Source organism: Polypterus senegalus, chromosome 13 (assembly GCF_016835505.1).
Source record: "Polypterus senegalus isolate Bchr_013 chromosome 13, ASM1683550v1, whole genome shotgun sequence".
Taxonomy (NCBI): domain Eukaryota; kingdom Metazoa; phylum Chordata; class Cladistia; order Polypteriformes; family Polypteridae; genus Polypterus; species Polypterus senegalus.
In genome coordinates this window covers 79,611,905-79,620,282 of record NC_053166.1, presented here as the reverse complement: position 1 = coordinate 79,620,282, position 8,378 = coordinate 79,611,905, and positions in this window count along the sequence as shown.

The following is an 8,378-nucleotide window of genomic DNA, read 5'->3' as shown; positions in this document are numbered from 1 at the left end:
ATTGATACAATATTGTAACATGTATTTCTTGTTCTTTTCAGAACATATGCAGGTTTGCAAGGTGTGCTATTGGGATAAACATATTCAGATGAATATCGAGAATTATATATATATATATATATGTATATATATATATATATATATATATATATATATATATATATATATATATGGTTAGGTGGATTGGCGATTCTAAATTGGCCCTAGTGTGTGCTTGGTGTGTGGGTGTGTTTGTGTGTGTCCTGCAGTGGGTTGGCACCCTGCCCGGGATTGGTTCCTGCCTTGTGCCCTGTGTTGGCTGGGTTTGGCTCCAGCAGACCACCGGATTCAGCGGGTTAGAAAATGGATGGATGGATATATATATATATATATAACTTCACTGCTTAGTTTATACTATTTTTTCCGTTCTGTACACTAAGGACCTCGTTCCAAACCTCAAAGCGCATCTTTTCTTTTTGTCTGTTGGTCCGTTTGTTCGCCAGTCACGCTAAAAGGACTGAACTGATTTTCACGCATTTTTGCCTATAGGTTGCCTTTGATCCAACTGAAAATATAGACTTGATTGTGTTTCAGAAACTTTATTGGAGAGAAGGCCAGTAATGGGGGAACCCCAAAACATGGCATTATCCATAAAATGCAGAGATGATCTCAATGAAATTTTGCATTTATAATCAATCCAAACAAACTTAAAATCCTGTATGGCATTTCAAGAATTTAATTAGGAAGCATGGTTGGTGTGGGGTCAGGTGGTCAAAAGTACATCAATATAAAACTGCTGAGTAGAAGTTTATGAAATTTTATATATTCCAGTTGATAAAACTTAAAATCGAGAGTTGAAGACCTTTTTAAAGGTCTGTTGAGAAATGGGTTTAAAAGGGGGTAAAAGTGTGTGGTGTGTTCTGGGGTCAGCACCAATAAGAATTTGATTGTACATTATTAGGGTGCTATACTGTATTAGCCATTATGAATGTAGAAATTACACCTTTTATTGGCTAACTAAAAAGATTACAATATGCAAACTTTCGAGGCAACTCAGGCCCCTTCTTCAGGCAAGATGTAATACAGAAACTGAAGTTTCCTGTGTTTATATCCACACACTAGGACAAGAAACAACAATAGTAAATCTTTAAAGGAAAAATCTTAAATGTAAAAAATTAATAGATTCACTCAGGCTAAGATTAATTTAACAAGAGAGAGAAGAACAACTTTCTTTTTGTTGACAATAAGGAGTTTCTGGAGTCTTCTTTGGCAACAATTGAATTTGCAACATAATGGAGAAACAAAGAGAAGAAGAAAAAAAATTAAATAACAGGTCAAGTCAGGTCAGGTCAGGTTGGAGAGCATGCACTGATACAGCGCGTTGCCGCACTCACCACATAACGAAACAACTCGAGATCCTGGTTGGCAACCCCTCAGGCAGACATGCGGTCCAGTTCTACCCTCCGGAAATGACTATCTATATGCCACAGCCATGTGTTACATGGGCATCCCCTTGGGCTGGTCCAGCCACTTGGGCCCTCAGCAATGAAGCTCCTGTGAGCCGGATCACGCTTGGGAAATCACATCACATGGTCATGGTGTGTCATAACTGATGCTCCCTTACAATGCAGGTAATGTGCCTCATTCGGGACTCCATGAGAGAACACTCATTCAGCACAAAGTCAAACCAGTGGACCCAAGAATTCTCAGAAGAGACACACTGCCGAAGGAATCCAGTCTTCGTCTCAGATTACTGGATAGCGTCCATGTCTTGGAACCATACAGCAAAACAGGAAGCAACAGGACTCTAAAGACTTGGATCGTCATCCTTTTGTAAAGATATTGGGAGTGCCACACACCCCTTTCCAGTGACCCCATGACCCCACATGCTCTCCCAATCCTTCTACTGACTTCATAGGAAGAGTCACCAGAGACATGAATGTCACTGCTCAGATAAGTAAACCTCTCAACATGGTTAACACTCTCTCCTCAAACAGACAGACTACTGATGGCTTTGCCCAAGAGGTCATTAAATGCCTGGATCTTAGTTTATATACAGGGCACTCACAAGCCCAGACACTCAGACTCCTCACTCAGTCTCTTGAGAGCCCCGGTCAGAGCCTCCATTGACTCTGCAAAGATCACAGCATCATTGGCAAAATCAAGATCAGTAAATCTTTCTTCATCAACAGATGCCTTACAGCTGTTGGACCCCAGGACCTTGCCCAACACCCAGTCCAATCAAGCATTAAACAGGGTATGAGCAAGAACACAGCCATGACAAACCCCAGAATCAACTGGGAAAAAAATGCAGAGGTTCTTCCTCCACTTTGTACAGCATTCACAGTTCCAGTGTACAGGCTGGTCATGATAACGAGCAACTTTGGGGGAATCCTGCAAAGTCTTAGCTCATTCAACTAACTTGAATGCTTTACAAAAATGACAAAGGCTGCAAAGAAACTCTGCTGATATTTGTGTTTGCTCTCCATGAGAACCCTTTGAACCAGGATGCGATCAATGGTAGACTTCTTAGGCATAAAACTAGACTCCTCTGGTTGCTGGTAGGTGAAGCAACTGATCACGGAGCCTATTGAAGATGACCCTAGTAAGGACTTTACCCAGCACCAAGAGCAGTGTTATCCCCCTGTAGTTGTCGCAATCCAGGCGATCACCCTTCCCTTTCCCCATACTGACGACAAGTCCCATTTTCCAGTCAGTTGGGATGATGCCCATCTCCCAAATGGAAGCAAAGATTGCTTGAAATGCCAGGAGGACAGCCTTACTATCAGCCTGGAGAAATTCACCATGGATACCACAGATCCCTGCAGCCTTCCCCACCCTCAGCTAGTTCACAGCCTATGCAATCTCAGTGAAATTGGGTGGTTCACAGCTGATTGGAGGATCAGCCTCAAGAACTATGGACTCAAAGATGTCCAACGTTAAAGGATCAGCTTTTAACAGCTGATCAAAGTAGCCAGCCAAGCAGGCCACAACTGCAGCGTTGTCTGTAAGAACCATTCCATCACCCACCCTGACTCTAAGTTTCTGAAGAAAGAGATTTGGATGTGCTTAAAACTTTGATTCCTCTGTAAGCAGGATGTGGGTCATTAGACCATAGATGGTGTGTCACTTGCTCACAGATTCTTCTAACAAATGCCTCCTTCTTTCCTCTGAGAGCCTTCACAGCCATCCTTCGTTCCCAGTTCAGTCCTGAGTAGCCATCAAGCTGTGCACTGCAACTCCTCTCTATGATATCCAGGGTGCCCTGCGAGATGAAACACCTCCTTCTGGGAACACCGGCAACACCAACACAAACCTCAGCAACCTTCAGTGTCTTGTCACAGAAGGTCTCCCACATCACATTAGGATCAGTAGTCAGACCCAAATCTGTAAGTTCTTCACACAAAGTCATTAGAAACAACCTGATCTTGGAGTCTGGCCAGGTCCAGCCTCATTCTTATAGTATGTTGTAGCCTACTGGACCTAAGCTGGATCTTCAGAGCAGCAACAACAAGTTTGTGGTTAGAGTTCACAAACTGGGTACTTATGTAGACTTTGCAGTTCTGTTGGAGCCTCCAGCATCTGCCCACAAGGATGTGATTGATCTCCACCATTGCACCAACAATATTGAAGTACAAAGTCCAACAATATTCTCAGGGCACTGGAACCAGGATTCAGTGATCTGCAGCACATGACTTATAGCAAAGTCAAGGAACATGAAGCCACTTTCACAATAGTTGCCAGACCAATGGGGGCTGACACAATACTTATAGCCCAGCCCAGCCAGTGCCAGTGGTCGCATTAAAATCACCCATAGTCAGAGGATTGTCACATTGCGGGCACCCATCAACCACCAAGCAAAGTTGCAAACAGAATGTCTCCCTCACTGAGACATCACTCACCATGGTCAGAGCATACACTGAGACAACACACAAGTCTCATTGAAAGGAATGACATTGTACACCATTGGAAGGGATACAAAAAGAAGAAAAAAATAAATAACAGGAAAAATAATTATAATAAAACAAAACAATGTGATTACACAGCAATTTAAATGTAGCATATCAAGCATTACCATAACCTATGTAGTAGTAGTTTATTTATATAGCGCCCTTCACAGACAAAGGTCACAGAGCGCTGAACAGCAATACAATACAAATACAACAGTTATAACAAAATATAAACAAAACCAATAATAAATAAACAAACTGGCACTGAATTAAAAGCCTGTTTATAAAGAAATGTTTTCGGTTGCTTTTTAAAAGAAGCAAAAGACTATAAGGCAGGCTATTCTGTAGTCTTGGTGCCACAGACTGAAAGGCACAATCCCCATTGGTTTTTAGGTGAGTGCATGGAACAACTAAAAGGCTCTGTTGCCCAAATCTAAGAATCTGACGACCGGTATAGCGTTGGATCAGATTGGTTAGATACTCAGGAGTTTGTCCATGCAAAGCTCTGAAAGTAAGCACCAAAACTTTAAAATGAATTTTGGGTGACCCTAGTGACTCCACGTCCATCTACAAGATAGGGTGTTGTAATAAATGCACAGTTATGTGATAAATACTGATTGTTTAACCAAAAAGAAAAAAGGAAAAATAAAAAAAAAACCTTTTAGTGCATCATTATGACAATATAGAGAAAAAAAACACATAAATAATGAAAATAAAGCAAAAAGTCACGAGGAGCGATTGGGAGCATGTGGTGATACAGTGCGTTGCCGTACCCACCACACGGAAAGCCACCCGGATTGGGACCCAAGTGCAGCCATACAATGGGTGACACCTCAGCACCACACAGGAACATTGTGACTTACCGTACTTTTTTTTTTTACGGTGGCTGGAATGCCAATCCTGCCACCAACCCCTAAGTTTTAGCTGTAAGTCAAGGAAGTGTAGGAATAATGTTTAGTTCAAAAATAATATGTGAGCAAGCTCAATTCTCTCATTAATCCTAGTTTAAAATCTTGGTAAGAAAATAGTGTATTTTAATAGGAATCTTCCAAATATGGCATATTCAGTAGAACTCTTTTTTGTTCATTTTTACCCAGTTCCATACTTCTCTGTTTAGTGGCTTTCATAGCTTCTGCAACATTTCAGCATTTTAGTCAATATCAGGGAGGTAAGCTCATTCTGTCAGGATATCCTTTTTATATTACTGAAAAAAATGTTGCTTATGTTACTTTTTGATTATTGAGTGCCGGAACAGTATATAGAAGCAACTAAAATACTGTAGCACTGAAAATGACTAAATCCTTAGTTTTATATTGTAAAGGCTTATAGGTGCTTAATTTTTGCTTGTGGACTGAAAAACCAAATGCATTGTAAATTAAGCTCTCAACATTTCTTTATAGGTACAAATTATTTATGGGTTAAAATTATCTGTTGAATGCTGTAAAGCAGTGGGAGAGGCTGAACAGAAAAGGCAAGCTTTACTGTAGCAGATGAAGACACGAGAGAAGGAGAGGAAAATAAATTTGCTCAATTATGAAGCAAATTCATTTTTTTTTACAAATATTGAGACCAATTCATTGAATGTTAGTGCTCTACTGAACTATACTAAACTTAACTTTTTTTTTTCAGAATTTTGCAATTTTTTCATTTCCATTTCAGGTTTCACTAAAACACCAATGATTGCTTGGTATGTTCACATGGTAGCATTACTGTTTTTATGCATTCCAAAATATGCTTGATCTTCATCAATTTTTTTCATTTTCATTGTCAGAGTAATTATGCATTGTAGATTATATGACCACTATATTTTAAATTACATTAACTTATTAAAATCATATTATTCAACAAGTTTGAGGTGGCAATGAAGGGGTCACAGGAAGTTGTAACTGAAGTAAAGTTAAACTGATATTAGCCTTTTTTTAGTATGATTTAAAATTAGTGCTAATATTATTTCACCCAGTGTTTCTCTAATATACAGCATATATTATCAAGGAGTCTGAAACGGTTTTAAAATTCATTAATTTTCTAGATAATAAATGAATAAATACCGGTAATTGCATCTTTCATTTAAAGTATTTTTTAACCTTGACAGTATTTTTTTTTGTTTCCACTCTAAAAGTACTGTCATTTTACTCTGTATTTCTATGGAAATTATCAAATTACATAACCATAACAAGGCCCATGCTTTATTTTGCTGGTTTGCCCATTCATGATTCAATTACATAAGGTATTTGCTGTTATACAATATATGCATACCTTGCTTCCTTACAAAGTTACAGTCAGCCTTCATACTATAGAATGTCTTTAACCTTTCAGTTTGTGACATGGCTGTATACTCTCCCCATATTCATGCAGTCATTTTTCTGGGTACTTGTTTTCTCTATAACATGTCATTAGTGCTACTATTCTGCAAATGTGGAGCGGACAAAAATGAAGGGATCACAGGATGAGGGTTTGTAAGTAGAGCCAAAGAAGTAATGTGTCAGTCAGTTTGCTCACAGTTATGAAGCAGCTAAATTAAAAGAAGGCCTGTGCTTGTCAAAATAATAATAATAAACCAGACCTGATTCCACACACATATTTGTAAGTCCTCAGTATAAAAAGTTTTCTGTTCATTTTTGGTTTCATTAAGTGACCAGAAACAAGCAGAAGACTATAGGACCTGTGCTCTAGGCATCACCAGCAGTGTCCTCATGGACCATTTCCAACACTCTTCATATCTTGGCAATAAACAGGAGATTCACAAATCTTTATCAGATATCTACTTTGGATTTTATTTTTATTCTTTGCAAAACTGAGAGAGGGTTTGTGAAGTGATGGTTTAATACAAGAGACTTCTGCCTCTTTCAAAGCTGGCTTTATTCAGGTGGCGATCTCGCTTCTCACGGCTTAGTATTGGAATAACTCGGGTGTAAAAAATGAATAGATGAATTCAATGGCTAAGATTTTTTTTGACAAAGGGAAATGCACTACAGCATACTGAGCAGAGTTGCTGCCCTAAATGCAACTAGATAAGTTAATATATTCTACTAGAGTGACCTACATAAGCAGGATACATACTCTAGAGTAAATAGCAAACCAGTGCAAATTTAAAAACCAAAATAAGCACTTAATTAGCTGGGGTTTTTTTTTCAATTGATGCAAAAGTACAGTATATTATCTCCCACAGTTTTTAGAATAGTACAGTAAAGATGAACTCCTCATACATCTTATATAAAGGGGTTATATAATATCAAAAGAAGATGTAACCATACTCAGCTTCTGAACCCTGGAGAGCAAATGCTAATTAAAAAATACACAAATCATCACAGAGCTGGATCTCTTTGATAAATTGTTATATCAGTTCTTTACAGCTTTATTATCAAACCATGTCATATTTGTGACAGAATGCCAACAGTATTGATAACACTGAAGCAAAATTGTACTCCTGTAAGCTAGGGAGTTAGTTTTGAGGACCGTGGTTAAGGTTAAGGTTTGAGGATCTCTAAAGGTATGCTATCAGGTCAACTGGCTACTCTAAATTGATGCAGTGCACGTCAGGGGTCTCTGTGATGAACCTGAATTATATCTGGGGATGGTCCTAATAAATCTGATACTGTAAGCATCTGATCCAGTTTCCTGCAAACCTGTACTGAAAAAGCAGATTCACAAAAGAGTGAAGTGACAAAAATCAATTAGCTGGAACCGAATGCTGCATTCAGTAGCTAGGTTTGCATATTAATTACTCAACATATCAATATTGTGGTCAAGGGGAAAGCACTATTTCAAACAGTAAAAAAAAATAAAAAAAAAAAAAAACTTGCACAACATATATTGTACGAGGTACGTTCAAAAACAAATTACATCACAGGTGGCACAGTGGCGCAGTGGGTAGCACTGCTGCCTCACTGTTAGGAGACCCAGGTTCGCTTCCCGGGTCCTCCCTGCGTGGAGTTTACATGTTCTCCAAGTGTCTGCATGGGTTTCCTCCGGGTGCTCTGGTGTCCTCCCACAGTCCAAAGACATGCAGGTTAGGTGGATTGGCGATTCTAAATTGTGCCCTGTGGTGGGATGGTGCCCTGTCCGGGGTTTCTTTCCTGCCTTGCGCCCTGTGTTTGGCTGGGATTGGCTCCAGCAGACCCCCGTTAACCTGTGTTTGGATTCAGCGGGTTGGATAATGGATGGATGGAATTACATCACTTTTCTACATAGTCACCTTCCTTTGTGATGCAATTTTCTCAGCATTGTACCAACTTTTTAATGCTCAATTACTACTCCTCCTGCCTTCACTGCTTCCAATGAAAATACAAAAGTAAGTAAACTCTTTGAACGTTTCTTGTAATATTTACATTTCTGTTTTGGTCCTTTTTTCCAGTCTTCATTCATACAATCTTGCCTGTTCTAGTCTGCCAATGAGAGATTATCATTGATGCTTCGTCAAAATATTTAAATCTTAACATCTACTGGTAA